Source organism: Balaenoptera acutorostrata, chromosome 16 (assembly GCF_949987535.1).
Source record: "Balaenoptera acutorostrata chromosome 16, mBalAcu1.1, whole genome shotgun sequence".
Classification (NCBI taxonomy): Eukaryota; Metazoa; Chordata; class Mammalia; order Artiodactyla; family Balaenopteridae; genus Balaenoptera; species Balaenoptera acutorostrata.
The window spans coordinates 13,439,476-13,457,533 of record NC_080079.1 but is presented as its reverse complement, the minus strand read 5'-3'; the positions used below and the strand labels follow the sequence as shown (position 1 = coordinate 13,457,533).

Sequence of the window (18,058 nt, the reverse complement as noted above, 5' to 3'; positions counted from 1 at the left end):
AGCCACGCCGGGCTGGCTCGATGGTGTGGGAGAACGTGTGCTGCAGGACTGTCACCCACACGCTTTTTACGGAGCCTGCTTCGTCCTCACTGTGGAAACTGTTGGAACAAAGCAGAGGGTGGCCAGAGTGTGTTGGTTTTTCCTTTTACGCCTCAGGATAGTGCTCCTGGAGCACTAAGTAGGGGAGAGGGAGAGGAGCCAGGACTGGTCTGTTGTGTTGAGTTGCTATGTGAAACCGGTAGAAGATTGGAGAAGACAGGCCACCTTCAGAGAGCGGAGCACCTGGCTTGGCCCCGCCCACTCCTCCAGTCCCTCCCCCCTCATTCATTACACTGCATCCCATGGCTTCTCTCTCGGCTTCTCCAATTCAGCTGTGCTCCATCCTGCCCCAGGACATTTGCACAAACATGTAAGACCTTCTGCCCTTTGCAAGGCTACCTCCTTTCTGGATGCAGTATGAAGGTTCCCTCTGTAGTGAGGTCCTTCTGGAGCCTGAGCCCATAATATACCTTTCCCTTAATATTAGTCACTTCTTGTTCCTATTCTTTGCTCAGCATCTACCCCAAGTTATATTTTGAAAATGTATCTTATCATTTTATTTGTGTCTGTTTACTCCACAAGAATGCCACCTCCATGAGAGCAGAGACTTTATCAGTTTTCTCCAGCATCTCTCTGAGTGTCTTGCACTTAGTAGGTGCTCAATAAATATTTGGTGAGTGAATGAATAAATCCATGAATTGTGTAGCAGCAGTTTATACTTAAGGGGCTCCATATTAGGTGCCACAAAGACTAAACCAGCTATTCTCTTGCAGAAATTCCATAGAGAAACCCAAACTCTTCTATTAATAGCAATAATGTCTCCTGCAAACTCTATGCTGACTCTACCTCTGCATTTTAAAAGTGGTGAGCGTGCTTGAAGGGCCTTTGATGGGCCGTCCTGTAAAATACTGGCCTCTGTTATTACTCACATCATGGTACTTTATTGGAGATGGCTAAAAATGATTCTGCTCTGCCCAAGGTATAAAAGAGTTGCAGGAATGCTTTTATTTCTCTTTTCTCAGTGACAAGAAGAGAATCTCTTCTGGGAGGCATTAATTACAGAGCACTTTGGAAAATTGGTTCAGTGAAGGCTGGGAGAACTCCCCAGAGCCTTGGTCAGGACTCTGAGAAGAGGGTATGCCCTTGTGGCCCTCCTGGAGAAAGAGCTCCAGGCTACTTCCACTACAAGTTACCCTTTGGAGTGTTAAAGCAGCTCATATGTGTTATTCAAAGTCAGAGCCAAGTTCAAGCAACTTATTCAAACTTGCTGACTCTCAGCAACCCCCAGGGCCACTAACCTGGGTCCAGCCTTGTGCACCCTTGACTTAGATGGTCTTCTCCTGAGGTTGTCTCACCAACGTGGGACCATGGAAGCTTAAAGGCAGCCATGGGGAGTCCTTAGCCTGCGGCTGCTCTACAGATGTGGCCATGGCAGGCATTACCATCCCAGCTCTCCTAAATAACCTCTCCAGGAAAACATTTAGAAGTGACAGGGACACTCAGGGCATCTGTCAAGGCTGTTTTTGCTTTCATCTCCTGGAGAGTGGCAATGACCTCAACTCGCAATGATCTCACCCCCTCCGCACGCCTCCAACACATTTGGTCTTGACCCTGCACTTGGGCTCAAGTGTGGACTGCCCAGCGTCTAGGCTGTTTAGGGACAGACAGATTGTAAGCTGCTGGGTGGCGGGGTCTGCAGTGTCGCCACCCTGCTCAGTGCCAGCTTGGTGGTGTTGAGCTGAAGTCTGCTTCAGTGCCACGTTGCATCGACATCGTCAGTCTCTTCTTCCCTCCCCGCCTCCGCGAGCAGCCTGTGTCTCCTGGAGAGCAGGAACAACAACCTATTCATCCTTCTATCCCCGGCGTCCCCAAAGGACTTTCAAATTCAAAATGAGTGAATGCCTGGGCCCTCCAGTGAAGCTGTCCAAGAGGCGTGTCAAAGGTGGCGGTCCCTGCTGCAGAAGGTCCTTCCTTTTCCTTCTCCCTGAGAAGGAGCATTTTGGGTTACTGTGGACTTGTAGATACCCATGATGAAAATTAAAATGAAGCATTAGAGTGACGTGATTCCAAACAAGGAAGTCAGCTGATCTGGGTTCAAATCCTGGTCTTGCCACCTACTGTCAGGAGATATTGGACATGTTACTGAATTTTCTGGCATCTTGGTCTCCTTGTGTCTAAGGTAGAAATGGTCACAGTCTCATCATGTGGGTGGGGTGTTCCATGGGGTGATGGTAGTAGTGTTTAGCGTGATGTTTGGGACAAAATAAACCTCTAATAAATGTTAGCTGCTGTGATCACTATGCTATAAATGAAGAGCTTCAGCACACGGGACTGAGGTCAGTTGACAGATTTGTACTGGATGCCCACTGGGAGCTAAGCGTTGTCCTCGGCCCTGAGGGTGTGATGGTGACAAAGTTTGAATCTGTCCCAGAGAATCTGTTGCACATTAACCAAGCACGGCTTCCTGTTGACTGGAATCTCACTTATTCTGGAGACCCTGTCCTGCAGAAGGACACCTTACGTGGACGCAGATTGTTTGATGAAGGAAAGGAAGGCCAGTGACCGTGGAGCGTGGGCTGCTTCCAAAGGCACCGGCGGCCATGTTGGGGTGTATTTCACACGTTGCTGTAGTCCCCAGACTGTGCTGGATAATCATGAACCATCTTTAAATCAACCAGTGCCTGAAGCCAAGTAGAAATGCCCATGTCAGAGGATCTAGATCATAAATTATGGGCTGCAGTTCAGATGGTCTGCTGTTAGGACTTTAAATCAGGACTCGTGTTTGAAACTACCGTTTGTTTTCTCTGTTTGTGGCATCTTGATATGTTTGACATTTCTTAATCAACTGATAGTGAAAAAGATCTGGTTACTATCAGCTGCTCAGGAGGACGACTGTCTCTTTCTCCCAGATCCATTGGAACCACCCAAGTGAATGCTGTGTGTGTCATACAGCAGCTATCTTGGTTGACCACCCAAATATACTTTCTAAATTTGGAGGAAATCAGTCAGGCATTTCATGTGATGTGGAAACAGAGAGGCAGAAAGGTATTTCATTTATGCAGATTTGATGTATAGGGTCTCCGGTTAGTGCCACTTGATTTCCTTTGATTTTAATTCCTCCTTCCTCCTATTATTCATTCCCACCCCTACTGCTTCGATGCCCGACTCTTTCTCAAACACACAATTATTCTTGATTTTCCGGAATGTTGAAGAATATGGTAGTCACTTAAAAAGTGTAAAATTCCTTACCCCAAAATTGCAGTGTTTTCTTCCAATGATTTCCATTACTATTCAAGACAAATGACTTTACTTTTGAATTGAGAGTATCGTTTATTTCCAAAACAACAGCATAAGTTCCGTATCAATGTTCAACCCTCTACTGTGCAGTCAGCAATTCCGGGCCGTTAGTGGAAAGACAGATGGAAAGCATTGTTCTTCTGGTCTGTGGGGTTTACTAACCCACAACAGTTAAGGAGTAAAACTCCTTCACAGTTTGCTCGCTGCTCTCCACTCCTTCCCCCATCTGACCATGCTCCCATCATGCTTGCTTCCTCGTGACATTTTGTGGCAAGTTCAATAGCTTCCTCAGTGCGGCACCCATCTGTGAACCTTGTATAATTGGGGTCCCTCACATAATATGTGTACTTTACATAATTGCTGTAACCGTGTACCTTATTTAATTGGAAACCAGGAACCCCTGAGCTATCTAAAGACATCATATGACTTTTATTAACTTCTGCCTATTTGCTTAGTTGCCCATTTCTATACTTGTTCTAAACTTTGATGGGGAAAGGAAATGCTGATTAGGTAGATACCAGCAGAGTTTATTCACACAGTAAATGAAATATTGAATGAAAAGAAATGAAATCGGTAATAAATGAAACTCACAAAAATGTAAAGCCATGGTACTGAAGACTGTCTCTCTTGAGTACAAACAACACCTTCCTTTACTATGAAGACGGCAATATCTCCTGGGCTCCGAATTGCCTGTGGGTAGGTTGTAGGTTGTGCCAGCAGGCAGGGGGTACAGGGAAGCCCTGGTGTAGTGAGTGGCTAAGAAAACAGGTCCTGAGACAGACCGGCTAGCCTTGAGATCTGGGGTGAGTTATTTGCGTTTGTGGGACCTCTGTTTTTTCATCTATAAAAAGAGCCATAATTAGCCCCCATCTCACAGGGCAGTGCTGGGCTTAAATGAGATAATTCACGTGATACACTTAGCACAGTGCCCAGCTCATAGAGAGTACTCAATAAAGGAAGGATAAATGTTTTTCTAATAATTAGAACCAGTTAAAGATGGCATGCACTTCCTTGGGGATGGGCTAGTGAGTCCTCTGCCACTGGAAGTATTTAAGAGGAGGCAACTGGCTTCTCAGAGTGTCTCGTGCAAAAGAATTACCTGGAGAGAGCGTTAACAGTTGACTTCTGATTTACATAGGTTCTGGATGGGGCCTGAGGTTCCGTATTTCTGGTGAGCTCCAGGTGATACTGATGCTGCCCTATGACCACCCTTGGGTGGCAGGGAGCTAGTTGGTTCCTTGGGGGCAGGGGGATGCTGGAGAAGGTATGTGACAACCCAGACGGAGCAATGTGCTCCATGTTGTCCTATGTAGTGGCCACTGGACACATGTGGCTATTGAGCATTTGAAATGTGGCTGAATCCAAATGCAGATTAACTATGAGTGTAAAACACACATAAACTTAGTATACAAAAAAAGGATGTGGGCTTCCCTGGTGGCGCAGTGGTTAAGAATCCGCCTGCCAATGCAGGGGACACGGGTTCAATCCCTGGTCTGGGAAGATCCCACATGCCGCAGAGCAACTAAGCCCATGTGCCACAACTACTGAGCCTGTGCTCTAGAGCCCGCGAGACACAACTACTGAGCCTACGTGCCACAACTACTGAAGCCCGTGCGCCTAGAGTCTATGCTCCGCAACAAGAGAAGCCACCGCAGTGAGAAGCCCGCGCACTGCAACGAAGACCCAATGCAGCCCAAAATAAACAAATATATAAATAAATTTATATAAAAAAAGGATGTAAAATATCTCTAATTTTCATATTGACTGCAGGCTGTGGTGATAATATTTTTGATATATTAGGTTAAATCTCGTAGTAAAATTAATTTCACCTGTTCCTTTTTATGAATTTAGTTAATTTTTTACTATGGCTATTAGGAAATGTAAAATGGCATGTATGGCCCACATTCCATTTCTTTTGGGCAGCGCTGAGCTGGACTATCCCCAAGTTCCCTTTGGAACACACGCACCCAGGAGCCTATGGTTTTTCACGTGGGCTCTAAGCTGCCGTCCATACGTGTCCAGCTGTGTGTCCCCCAGGGAATGTATGGTCTGTTTCCCCCACTGCTGACGGCAGTGAGCAGGGCAGAGACAGAGCCCAGGGTCTCCATCCTCCTGACTGCCTGGGGCCGGGGTGGAGGATGGGGAGCTAGCCTGTGTGTCTCTCCCCTCAATCTCCCTCAGAGCTAACAGGCGACAAAATGCTGTGTCACTACAGGGATAACCAATTTCTACCTTGAAAATGCGACTTCTTGAAACTGCCTTTCTGGGGGAAAGTAAACTTCATCTTTGCTCCAGAGCTCCTCACTGAATTTACGCCTCGCCAGCCAAAATAACAAAGGCTGCCTGGGGGAGGCATTTCCTTTGGGAGCTGGGTGTTCAGGAGCCCGGGGGTAGAGGCTCTGGCAGTGCCCATGGACGCAGCGCTGCCTCCTGGAAGGTCGCCTGCTGGATGTGGCTCGACGTCCCCTGAAGGTCTGGGGAACTGAGTCCTGTCACCCTGCAAATGACGTGGCAATTAGAGGTGGGGCAGCTGCTAGTCCAAGCCCCATAATTGCAGATTTGTAACATCATCTCTAATCTCTGCTACCCATGTCCAGCCCCCAACTTTTTTTTTGCAGTGCATGGTTTTTGCATGCATAGAAGTGAAACTGGAATCTGAAAACCACCTGCTATGTCATCTCCACCATTTCCATCTTTCCTGGTCCATAGTGACCGCTGGATATGAGGTTCTGATTTTTGCGCGAGGAATGGGCTGTAACCCTCCTCCTATGACTTTGCACGGCCATCTCACTGGACGAGACCCAGCTCAGTGAGCAGTTGGAAGCTTGAATCCAGTCCCTACTCCTTTCTAGCTGGGGACTTCAGATAAGTGGTACAGGCACTCTGTGCCTTGGTTTCCTTTCTGTAAAATAGTGACGGTGATAATACCCACCTCTCCCCTCAGCAGAGATCTTGTGAGAATTACTGAGATGATATGGTAAGGGGCGGAGAAGAGCTCCCCTCGCCTGAAAGGCTGAACATGTGATGGCGGTTATTCTTGGCTAATAAGTGCTCCCTGAACGGCAGCCTCTTTTTTTCAGCTGGCAAATTACCTATAAGAGCCCCCAAACTGCACACCTCGTTGAGTAAGTCAGGTCCTGTGTGGCGATGATGTAACTTAACATACCTATTTTTCGTGGACTTGGCAATTCAGGGAGTGACCGATTTCCCTGCACTTCATCGAAGCCATTGCAATGGATTTCATCAACCAGCAGGTTTTGAAATGAGCAAGGTTTGAAAGCATTTTCCTGCGACCCTGGACTGCTTTCACCCTGTGCAGCTCAAGTCAGGGCTGGGAGGGGGACAGGACGCTTCCACGATGACATCTATGTTCAAAATGATGGCAACGGAGATGGGAGGAGGAGAAGAGCACACATGCCCCACTTGACTCTCCAGGGGCATTTGCTGCATCACCAGAGGAGGCGAGAGGATTTTTGTTTGTTTGGTTTTTGGCCTGGAAAAGGGAGGCTTGAGTTTCCAGATATGTGTAGGACCTTTTGCAGATTGAATGACAGCGTCCTGGGGGAACACATATTGTGAAGCTCCGGCTGTAGGGAGACCTGCAGCTCCTAACAGAGGGTGGCATGGTTCCTAAGCATCTTGTTGGGCACCCTTGTCTGTGAGAATTTCTTAAGAAGTCTGAACTTGCACCCTGGGAAGAATCCTCATGAATTTCTGTACCACCAATCCAGTCAGAGCAGAGGACTCTATTTGAAGGAAACTCCAGCAAGTACAGAGAATCTAGGGTTTTAAACTCTCTTTGGAATGAGGCTGCGTATGAATAAAAATGTATAGATACACAACTAACTCGTTCACTAACTGACCCAGTGTAAACTGAGTTACCAGTGCTGGTGGCTGATAAATCAATCGAGTCAAATCAAATGAGGTCGCTGCTAAGAGCAGAGGTTTGGGCTAGATGGTCCTGGATTAAAATCTTGCTCCACTGCTGTTAGCTGTGTGGCCTTGATCAAGTTACTCAACCTCTCTGAGCCCCAGTGTGCATGTCTGTGTGATGGAAGACGAAGCCAAACTTGCAGGGTTGTCAGAGCAACTAGACGGGAGGCAGCCTGAGGTCTCCTGAACCTCCTGGTGCAGGTCCAGGCTCTGCTGGTCCCACGTGGCCCTCAGCTCACCGGCTGCTTCTCATCTTCCAGGTTCAGCTTAAAAGTCACCTCCTCAGAGAGGTCTTCCCTGATCACCCACGGAAAGTACCCTGTCTGCTCCTCCCACTCCCTCTTACTTTCCATTGCTTCCTCTGGTTTGTTTCCTTCCCAGCTTGAGACAGAGTCTGCAATTTTCTTGTTTGTTTGTGTTTGCTTGCTGTTCTTTTTTTTTAAACACTCAGTGTATCTCTTTATTTATTTATTTATTTATTTTATTTATTTTTTATTTTTAGCTGTGTTGGGTCTTCGTTGCTGCGCGCGGGCCCTCTCCAGTTGTGGCGAGCAGGGGCTTCTCACTGCGGTGGCTTCTCTTGTTGCGGAGCACAGGCTCTAGGCGCGGGACTTCAGTAGTTGCGGCACGTGGGCTCAGTAGTTGTGGCTTGCAGGCTCTAGAGCGCAGGCTCAGTAGCTGTGGCACACGGGCTTAGCTGCTCCGTGGAATGTGGGATCTTCCCGGACCAGGGATCGAACCCGTGTCCCCTGCAATGGCAGGCGGACTCCTAACCACTGCACCACCAGGGAAGCCCTACTTGCTGTTCTTTTTTATATGTTGATTGCTGGCTCTCTTGGTCCATAAGACTGAGGTCATCGAAGGCAGGGGCTTGATATCTATGTGTTGGGACCCGGAGTGCCCTGATCGGTGCCTGGCTCACAGCAGACGGTTGGGGTATTTGACCAAAGATCCTTGTAACCGGGACAAACTTCTGAGCCTCGTCAGTCCTCCGTTTTTCTGTATCTGTGATACCAGGAGCCACTTTAAAGTGTTGTGGTGTGATAAGGACGCATTGAGATACAGTGTGGATTTCACTGAGTACAGGAGGTGAGTGACACAGAGCAGAAATCAATAGTGTTAGATAATATCATGAGATGGCATATGGAGTAATCAGTGTCCCCTCTAAAACAAATATTTTTATTCTTTTTCCCCTCTGCTCTTCTCTCTCTGAGTTTGTACTTCTTACTTGCAGATACAAGTTACAGAGAATGCAAACTTTGGGATAACAGACGTAACCCTGAGAAATGAGAAAAGAGAAAACAAGAGCTTTCAATTTCTCCATTTACAAAATGCATGATTTCATTTACAATGTCAGTGGAAGTGTCCACTGGGTGAGTTCACCCATGAACATGTAAACTGACCGAAGGAGTCAGTCTAGATGGGAAAGTAGTATCTTTAGACTTATTGGTATATTCCATCAGAAGAAGAGCACAACTCTTTTCCACTGTGAGGTTATACAAGGACATTTCTACATGAACCCTGTGGCTGAGTTTTCTGGGATGGGCAAGTTACCCTTTCCCTTCCTAACTTTTGCCACGGCATTTGTTGAGACATCTCTGTTACCCGAGAGTGTCTCTCCTCCTGGCTCTGGTATGAAGCCTCCTCAGCTATTAAAAGAAGAGCTTAGACTGAGGAGAGTGTCCCGGGCACATGTAGAGTGAAAATGCTTTCACTCTTTCAATGTTCTAATGAGTAGTGAAGCCCTCTCTTCCCGTTCCGCTGTGTCTCAATGCAGTGAAGCAGGGATTCTTTTCGAATTGTTTTTAAAGCCACATTGTCTTTCGTCCAAAATAAAACTGAGGGGGAATCCAAGTACATGAAACAGATCACAGAGAGCTTTTGCGGTGGAAGTGAGGGGTGGGGCTGTGGGTGAAGAATCCTTCCCCCCCCCCTCGCAGCCCCCAGAGCACCTGTGAAGCATCCCTAGAGCTCTGGGGAGCACAGTCTGAAACCACAGAATTACAGGATTGCTTGACAGAGCAGAATGGAATTCACTTTCTAAAATCTACCTGCTTTGAAGCAAACCTGGATTGTAAGCTTCTCAAGGGCCAGGAGTATCTGGCGCCTATTGAAAACACCAGTGTGTGTTATGAAAGGAATTAAATGAGTTCAGCAGTCTGTTCTCATTACAGAGACCCGCGTGGCTTCGCAGGTCCTGGACACATCTCCCTGAAGACCTTCATCATCTTTTAAGGCCACGGAGTCCCTGACTGCTCAGGGACTATAGAGCATGTGCTTCTGCGGCCTTTGCATCAGAGTGATTTGTGACTTCTCAGGTGGAACTGCCAGTGATATAATTAACATTTCAAAACTTTGCAACCGCAAATTTAATTTCTTTTGAACATTTGGGGGCATTTAAACAGTAGCTTGAGTATTAAATTTGCACTTATGGGAATTGGGGCAGAGGGACATGGGGTAGGGGAGCAAGAGGGGAGAATTTCCCAAAACTGTATGAAAAAAGGATGGAAAACATTGTTGAGTTTTTGCTTAAAAAACAAAACAAAACAAAACAAAAACTTTTTTTTTTTCTTCAATTGAAATACTGCTTTAAAGCATTGGCAGGCTTACAGAAGTGAAATGAAAAACAAATCCCACAAAAATCCTGGAGTACCATAAAAATAATGAATAAAGTAGTACAAAATGCTTTGATTTCAGTAATATTTTTCAATAAAGCTGGTGCATTCCAAACAGATTGTGTTTATCTTGAAAGAGGCCTCTGCACCATGGCTTAAGAGTTTACAAAAATCTGGTGGTCTTGGTTGTGATATGATAATTAAAAAGTACTCACATGGTGAAAAAGGCATGGGCTTTAAAAGTGGGCTGACCTGGGTTCGAATCCCTCCTCTCTTTTATATTACATGGGCCTCTTTAAGTAAGTGACCATCCTGTCTGGGTTGAGTTTCCTCACCCGTAAAAATTGACGAATAATGCCTGTTTCAATGGGAAGTTTACATTTGTGTCCAGAGCATTGCAAGATGTCTATAGTATCACACAAAGCTCATATCCCAACAGCACAGGAAATTACAGCTGTGTCCTTGTTCTTAGTTTCAATGGCATTTTTTACTGGAGAAAGCTTGAAAACTAAAGATGGATTTTAAGAAGGAAAAGAAGTCACCCACAATCCCAATAAAAGATTGGTGTGTTTTTCTATGTCTATATATAATTTTTCTTTGGTCAATTTATATTTCTTGGCAAGAAAAGAGGCTTATTCATTGAGATTTTCAAATATATTAGAATATGATTTTACATACTATTCTAATTTCTTAGAATACTATTTTTATTAGTACAAGAGTAATGCATGTGCATTAAATTTTTACAAAAAGTGAAGGCACAAGAAGAAGAAATGAAAATATCACCAATGATCTCAATTCACAGAAATAGTCACTGTTGACATTTAGTTGTATATCCTTCCAGTCATTTAAAAAAAATTATATATATATATAACACTTTATACAATATATCAATATATATAATTTTCTTCCAGTTTTATTGAGATCTAATTGGGATATAACATTTTATGAATTTAAGTTGTACAACATAATGGTTTGATATATTATATATTGTGAAATGATTACCACAATAAGTTTAGTTAACATCAGTCACCTCACATGGTTACAAATTTGTTTTTCTTGTGATGAGATATATAAATTTAAATTTTAAAACTTAAATTAGGGACTTCTTGAATAATCACTAATACAAACTACTTTCTTTGGATGACTATTTCATTGAGAATCCTTTCTACATCATTAACTTTTCTTGTGTGTCATAATTTTTAATAGTTGATATTATTTCATTATTATATATCATAGTTTATTAATTCCCTATTATTAGTTAGATTTCAGTATTTTATTATAATAGACAATCTTTTGGTGAACATCCCCATAGCTAAATATATGTTATATCCATGATAAGTTTTTTAAAATAAATTTCTGGAAGTGGAATTTCTAGTGGACTTGCATGCACATTTTTAGGTCTTTTGCCAATGTGCCCTCCAGCAAGGCTATACCAATTTATCCTTCCACTAGTAATACATGAAAGTATTTCTGCTTCCGGGCAGAAATAGAGGCACAGATGTAGAGAACAAACGTATGGACACCAAGGGGGGAAAGTGGCGGCGGGGGTGGGGGGTGGTGTGGTGTGATGAATTGCGAGATTGGGATTGACATGTATACACTGATGTGCATAAAATAGATAACTAATAAGAACCTGCTGTATAAAAAAATAAATAAAATTCTAAAATTCAAAAAAAAGTACCTGCTTCCTGGTACCCTTATGTTTATTATACTAGTAATAACAAAAAGAGGAAAGCTTTGTTAATTTGTCAAAACTTTTTGTACCTCATTGTAATTTACATCTTATATTAGTAGTATATATTTTCTATTTTGCCTTATCTTCCATGTCTTTTACATATTTTCCTTTTTCATACTGGTTTGTTGTAGTAAAGCAAACATACAGAAAATGAATAAAGTACATTAATTAAGAGTACAGATAGATTAGTTTTGACAATTGTACAAATCTGTATAAACACCCAGATTAAGGTATAAAATATTTTCGACACTCCAGAGTAGAATAGAACCTCCACTGATCTATTTGTCTAATCTTGTGGTATTGTCACATTAAAAAAACATCATATACCCAGGAGTGAATCTTTAAAAAGGTGTGCAAGACCTCTACTCTGAAAACTACAACACGTTATTGAAATAAATTTTAAAAGATCTGAGTAAATGGACACAGATACACGATGTTCATGGATTGGAAGACTCTATGTCATTAAGATGTTGATTCTCCCAAATTCATCTATAGATCAAATGCCATCCCAAACAAATTCTAGAAAGCTTTCTTTTTTCCCCTGTGGATTCAACAAGCTGATTCTAAAATTTATATGGAAATTCAAAGACCAAGAAAAGTCAAGGCAATCTGGAAGAAGAAATGCAAAAGTGGACTTATACTACCAGATATCAGGACATTAGAAAATGAGAGTAATTAAGACAAAGGAGTATTATGTGTAAAAGACTTGAACAGACATTTCAAAAAAAGGATATTCAAATGGCCAGTAAACATACAAAAAGGTTCTAAACTTTATTAGTCCTCAGGGAAATACAAATTAAAACCACAGTGTGATACCACTACAAACTCGCCAGAATGACTAAAATTAAAGGCAGGCATACTATGTGTTGGAAGGATGTGGCAGAACTGGAACCCTCAGCTACTGCTGACAGGAACGTAAATTGGTACAGTCACTTTACAAAATGGTTTGACCGCAGCCATTTAATTTAAACATATGTCTACCTATGATGCAACAATTCCATTTACATATTCAGCTGAAATGCACACATATGTTCACCAAAAGACAACCTTCATTAATGAAATGTCCACCAGCAGTAGAATGGCTGAATTGCAAGATATTCATACAATGGCATATTATTTGGCAATGAGAGTGAATAAACCACAACTACAAGCAAAAACATAAGGTTCAACAAAAGAAGCCAGACACAAAAGACTCCACACTGAATGATTCCACCTATACATGTAAAATTCTAAAATGGGCTAAACTAACCTATGGTGTTAGGAGTCAGGAAAGTGGTAACACTTTGGGGATATGCAGTGGCCGTTGGGGCGTGATGAGGTTCTGAGCTGGTGGGCATGTTCTGGTCTTAACTAGGTACTTACTATAAGGGTGTTTTCTTTTTGAAAATTCATTGAGCTGTGTACTTATGATTTGGATACTTTAAATTTTGTATATTTCTTACTTTTTCCTCAAGGAGTTAAAAAAAACACCTCAATGACCAATGCTGTATAATCTTTTTGCTTTGTGTTGCTGAGGAGAATTTTGAGACCAGACAGGCTTTCCTTTCTTGGGTGAGATTATAGAATTTTCCCTAACCTAAGACTAAAACCTAATTATCAGAATATTTCTATATATTGGCTATTTTAATTAATATTGCCTGATCTTCAGGGAGCCCTTTTTATCTAAAGACTTATTTCTTCTTCTTTTTTTTAGTTTTATAAAGTTTTCTTCTATTACTTATTAGATTACTGTATCTTCCTTCTCCATCTTTTTCACTATCTACATTGACATTCCTGATACATGACAATTGAATCTATTGAATTTTTTTTTTTAATTCTTTCCTTTTAAAATGTTCATCTCTTTAGGACTTCCCTGGTGGCGCAGTGGTTAAGAATCTGCCTGCCAATGCAGGGGACCCGGGTTCGATCCCTGGTCCGGGAAGATCCCACATGCTGCAGAGCAACTAAACTAAGCCCTTGCGCCACACGACTACTGAGCCTGCTCTCTAGAGCCTGCAATCCACAACTACTGAAGCCCGTGTGCCTAGAGCCCATGCTCCGCAACAAGAGAAGCCACTGCACTACACCAAATAGTAGCCCCCCCACTCGCCGCAACTAGCGAAAGCCCATGCGCAGCAACGAAGACCCAGAGCAGCCAAAAAAAACAAAAAAACAAAACAGTTCATCTCCTTATTCTGGGAAAATTTCTTGGCCTTATTTTGTATTTCATTGACTTACGATTTTAAAAGTATTCAAAAACTGCTACTTGTTGCTTTCAATTCAGAAATTGTGCTTCCCATCATTTAATAGAATTTCCTGATCTCTGATGTTCTTTTTAGCTTATCACTTGCTCTTGATATGGTGTTGAGAACACAAATTAGATAATTCCTAAAAAGTGCTTCTTGCAGTACCTATTTCTTAGGAAAGTATTTTCTCTGATCCCTCAGAGTGGTCCTCTCTTTTTGCCCATCAGAACCTTTTTGTAGAGACGCTCAAAAAAGGGAGCTAAGATGGGTTCTGTTATTCCATATATCTTTACTGTATATTCGCCGGTCCTTCCCCTAGGTCCTGAAGATATAGCAGTGAACTCTCTAGAAACCGTCCCTGTTCTCATGGTTCTTATATTCTAACAGGGAAGGCTGACATTGAACAAGTGATTACACGTATGATGCATGGTGTACAGGTAAAGGGCAGGATGTGACAAGAGAGGAATGTAATCTAGTCTTGGTGAGCGATACATAGAGTCTTCTGGAAAGACTCCCTAAGAGAGTGATGTTCAAAATAAATGGCAGTTAAGGAGAGGGTGAAGTGAAGGCCTCCTTCAGTACAGAGTTGCTGAATAGCTGGTGTGGTTTCTCGAGCTGTGCTATGTTTTTTGTCCTTTCTACTTTTAATGTATATGAATGTGTCACATGTATACATGCCAAGGCAGGCAATTCATGGGATAGGATGTTGTCTTGAACCTGAAAATATTAGCCGCCTGGGATCACAAGCCCAATTTGAAATCCCTTCCCATCAACAGTCATGAAAGACCTCTGTGGTGGTCAGTAGTATGTTATATAACAGTGGCCAGGACTCCAGCTCCTCTCCAAAGCTATGGAGGACCTGGGACCCTGACACCTTGACAGATGTCTTCCTCCAGCATTGACCCATCTGCTGTGAGGGTACCGAATCCTCTCTTAGGTGATCTGCTTAAGGGAGGAGATTTCGGTGTGCACTAATATGCAAAATGCAGTGAACACTTGGGAGGAAATTCCATGATTTAGTTGCACAGCTGGGCCACCTTATGGGTTAAGTACAATGCCGTGGGCTGGCCTGGAAGCTTCAGAACCATGTACAATATATTTCTTTTGGAAAGTAGGTTGTGTGGTCCAGACAAACTTTGGGAAGCCAGTGCACTTGAGACCTGGACACTTCCTGTAATGCAGGAATATTTTCACACTGAATCTCTTATTTTCATATATTATGTGAAAGACCGTACACAAAAATAGTCTATGAGGGCCATGGGATTGTAGATGTTTCTCCCCCACTGTTTTCTAGACAGATGGTACTAAATTATGTCTAGAATTCAAATATAAAAAAATTCACTTGACATTGAGACATTATCACTGCTTCTGTTTCTTTAAGCCCCTTTTGGGACAGAGAAGCTTTTCCAGTCTCCTGAGCCAGACCTTCCTGTGTCCATGGGAATGACCAGCATTTCTGGGCTGCAGGGCTCAAATGTGTTCAAGAAGGAGAATGAGGACACATTCCAGATCTGGCAACAGAGGGAACGTTAACACCAGCTTCTTTTCCATGAATGCAGCCCGTTGAGAGCTGATGGAATTTGGGGAGGCTGGCAATGTGGGTTTTGATCTTTGCAGATATGGATCATGAAAAACGTTAACTCCAGTCATAGATAGGAAACTCACTCTCCAACTTCATGAACTTGAACTTCAATAATTAATGGGCCAATGGCATCCTGGAGAATATTCGGTGGCCCTGAAACTCAGTCAGTATTGAAGAAGAGACAGTCAGTGTCGTTAGGATTCATAGAAAGAGCAAACCCTCCTGCTGTCATTCCCTAGGCAAACATTGCTGAGAAAGTCAGCAAATGGGAAAGGGAGAGTTAAAAATCACTCTACGTGATGCCGACATCCTAACTTTGTCTATTGGGTTCATTGTGTGGCTGGTTGGCCTTGGAGAGCTTTCCAGGAAGTTCTGTTGCCCAAACATAGATGGGAGACGGGGTGTTACTGATATACAATGAAGACCCGGGTGGGACTTGGTTCCGCGTGCTTTAGGAGACCTCTCAGCCAAAATGAGTAGCCAGGCCAGATGGTGGGCTTGTGAGAAGCTCTACTGCTGATCAGGCTGAGTGTCAACCCAAAACCAAACTCACAGTCCAAAGAGAATCTGAGCCTGCTGTAGGCTCTCCCGGATCACCTCCAAACAGAAGTGGGACAACCCTCCTTTCAGGCAGGAGCTATAGTCAGGTCCCCCAGTTTTCACAGGAGGACGTTAGTGGATCTTTTCCCTGCTCATCTGATGGTTAAAACACATGTCTGTGGACCCACTGGAAACCCGGAATGGCAGGTACCTGACAGGGAAGAACAGGTCAAGCTCACTGACACTCATCTTCAAACTTATGCTAAAGGACATAATACCTAGAGCAAAGTATCTCACGGGTGTGCAATTCACCCTAAGACACCCTAAACGATGCTGTCAGATGGAACATTCCGATGGAAATTTTCTACATCTGTGTTGTCCAATGCAGTAGCCACTGGCCAGGAGTGGCTTTGAGCACTTGAAATGTGGTTAGTATGACTGAGAACTGCATTTTAAATTTAATTTAATTTAAATTAATTTAGATAGCCACAGTAGCAGTGGCTACTGCACTGGAGAGTACGCTCTAAAATCTACTCCTAAATTAAGGCAGATCTGCACAGGCTCTTGAGTGTGTGATTAGAAATTACTGAGCTTTGATCCCTGGTCTGGGAAAATTCCACATGCTGTGGGGCAACTAAGCCCGTGCGCCACAGCTACTGAAGCCTGAGCACCTAGAGCCTGTGCTCCGCAACAAGAGAAGCCATCACAATGAGAAGCCCGCGCACCGAAACGAAGAGTAGCCCCTGCTTGCCGTAACTAGAGAAAGCCCACATGCAGCAACAAAGACCCAACACAGCCAAAAATAAAAATAAATAAATACATTTATAAGAAATTACTGAGCTTTACTTAGGTTTATTTTTACTTCTAAGTACAATCATATCTCTCTCTCTGCATTCCTTGCTGGAAAATTCATATCAAAATCTGAGACCCGGTTTGCAAACATGGAAGGCTCCAAGGCACCCACGTCATGTTTTAGCTTCATTCTTGTCTTGGTCAAAAATTCTCTTTTGAAGTGGAGGGACAAGCTGTGTTGGCTGAAAATTACTAAGCTTGTCTGGCAGTGAACTGGCTGAGACTGTGCACCACCCCCCTAAAATTTCCCATCTCCAGTGGGAGGAGTTCTATCAACTTAACTGGCCAGAGTCATCCCTCCATCAGAAGGGGCTGCAGGTCTCTAAGTGCTGGGTAGTGGCATTTCCCAGGAATTTCTGTAAGTAGTTGGCATCCTAAACTCAGTAATCTGTTTGTCCCCAAGTTCTATAGGACCATTCCCATGCTCATGTGGTAAGAGGCAGACCAGCGGAAGCCAGCTCTCCCCTGGAATGCAGACCCACTATGTGCTCAGCAGCCTTGCCCAAGCCCTGGCACTCTTCCCTATGGAATGATGAGAGGAAAGGAGGTGAGACTGAACCTCTTCTTGTGGACCCTCACTTTGTAAATTCCTCACCGCCACCCAAATCCCTTTCTTTATCCCATATGGTATCATGTTGTTGTAGTATTTTCTATCACTTCACTATATCCACCTCGTTTTCTCTCTTAATTAAATCATTTTATCTTGTTATGATGTATCCAATTTTTCAAGCTGCATTATACTCTTCAGGAAATAAGTCAACAAGACACCATTTAAATGAATCAAAATAAATAAAACATGGCAGGACGGGTTCCCACTCACCTGGCCACCAACACTGCACTTCTGGGAGGCTGGCTGTCTTCGCATAAATAATAGGAGGGGGGTTGCTACATTTCATAGCTTATAACTCAAGGCTGAGAAGGAGTCATAGGCTATTCTAATACAAAAAGGCACAAGAACTATTCTTTCCAGCCTAACCTTTCCATTAGCTCGGAGGCAAGGCATCCTGAGGATTCTCCACTTTTCCCCGCTTCCTTCTGCAGGGTCTTGATGCATGAGTGGTGGGGATGGGAAGGCAAGAGTTAAAAAGAACCAAAAAGATGGTCATGGAGGAGAGAGAGGGCCTGAGAGAGAGGAACTGGGGGAATTCTCTCTGTTCACTGAGGGGCCAGTGACATCTTCATGGTCTAGGAGTCAGGCCCAAATGCCCACCAATCCACAGACTCTCTGGATTGAATTACA

General features: G+C 43.5%; 1 long non-coding RNA gene across 2 annotated transcripts in view; it reads left to right on the top strand.

The window, feature by feature from the left end:
• The window catches only part of LOC103002270 (uncharacterized), a 38,205-nt gene extending 20,775 nt beyond the window's left edge, over positions 1 to 17,430 (top strand). For both annotated transcript variants that reach the window (XR_003622518.2, XR_450229.2), the window contains exon 5: positions 17,222 to 17,430. This is a non-coding gene — a long non-coding RNA (uncharacterized LOC103002270). The remainder of the gene's footprint in view (positions 1 to 17,221) is intronic.
• The last annotated feature ends 628 nt before the right edge of the window (positions 17,431 to 18,058 follow it).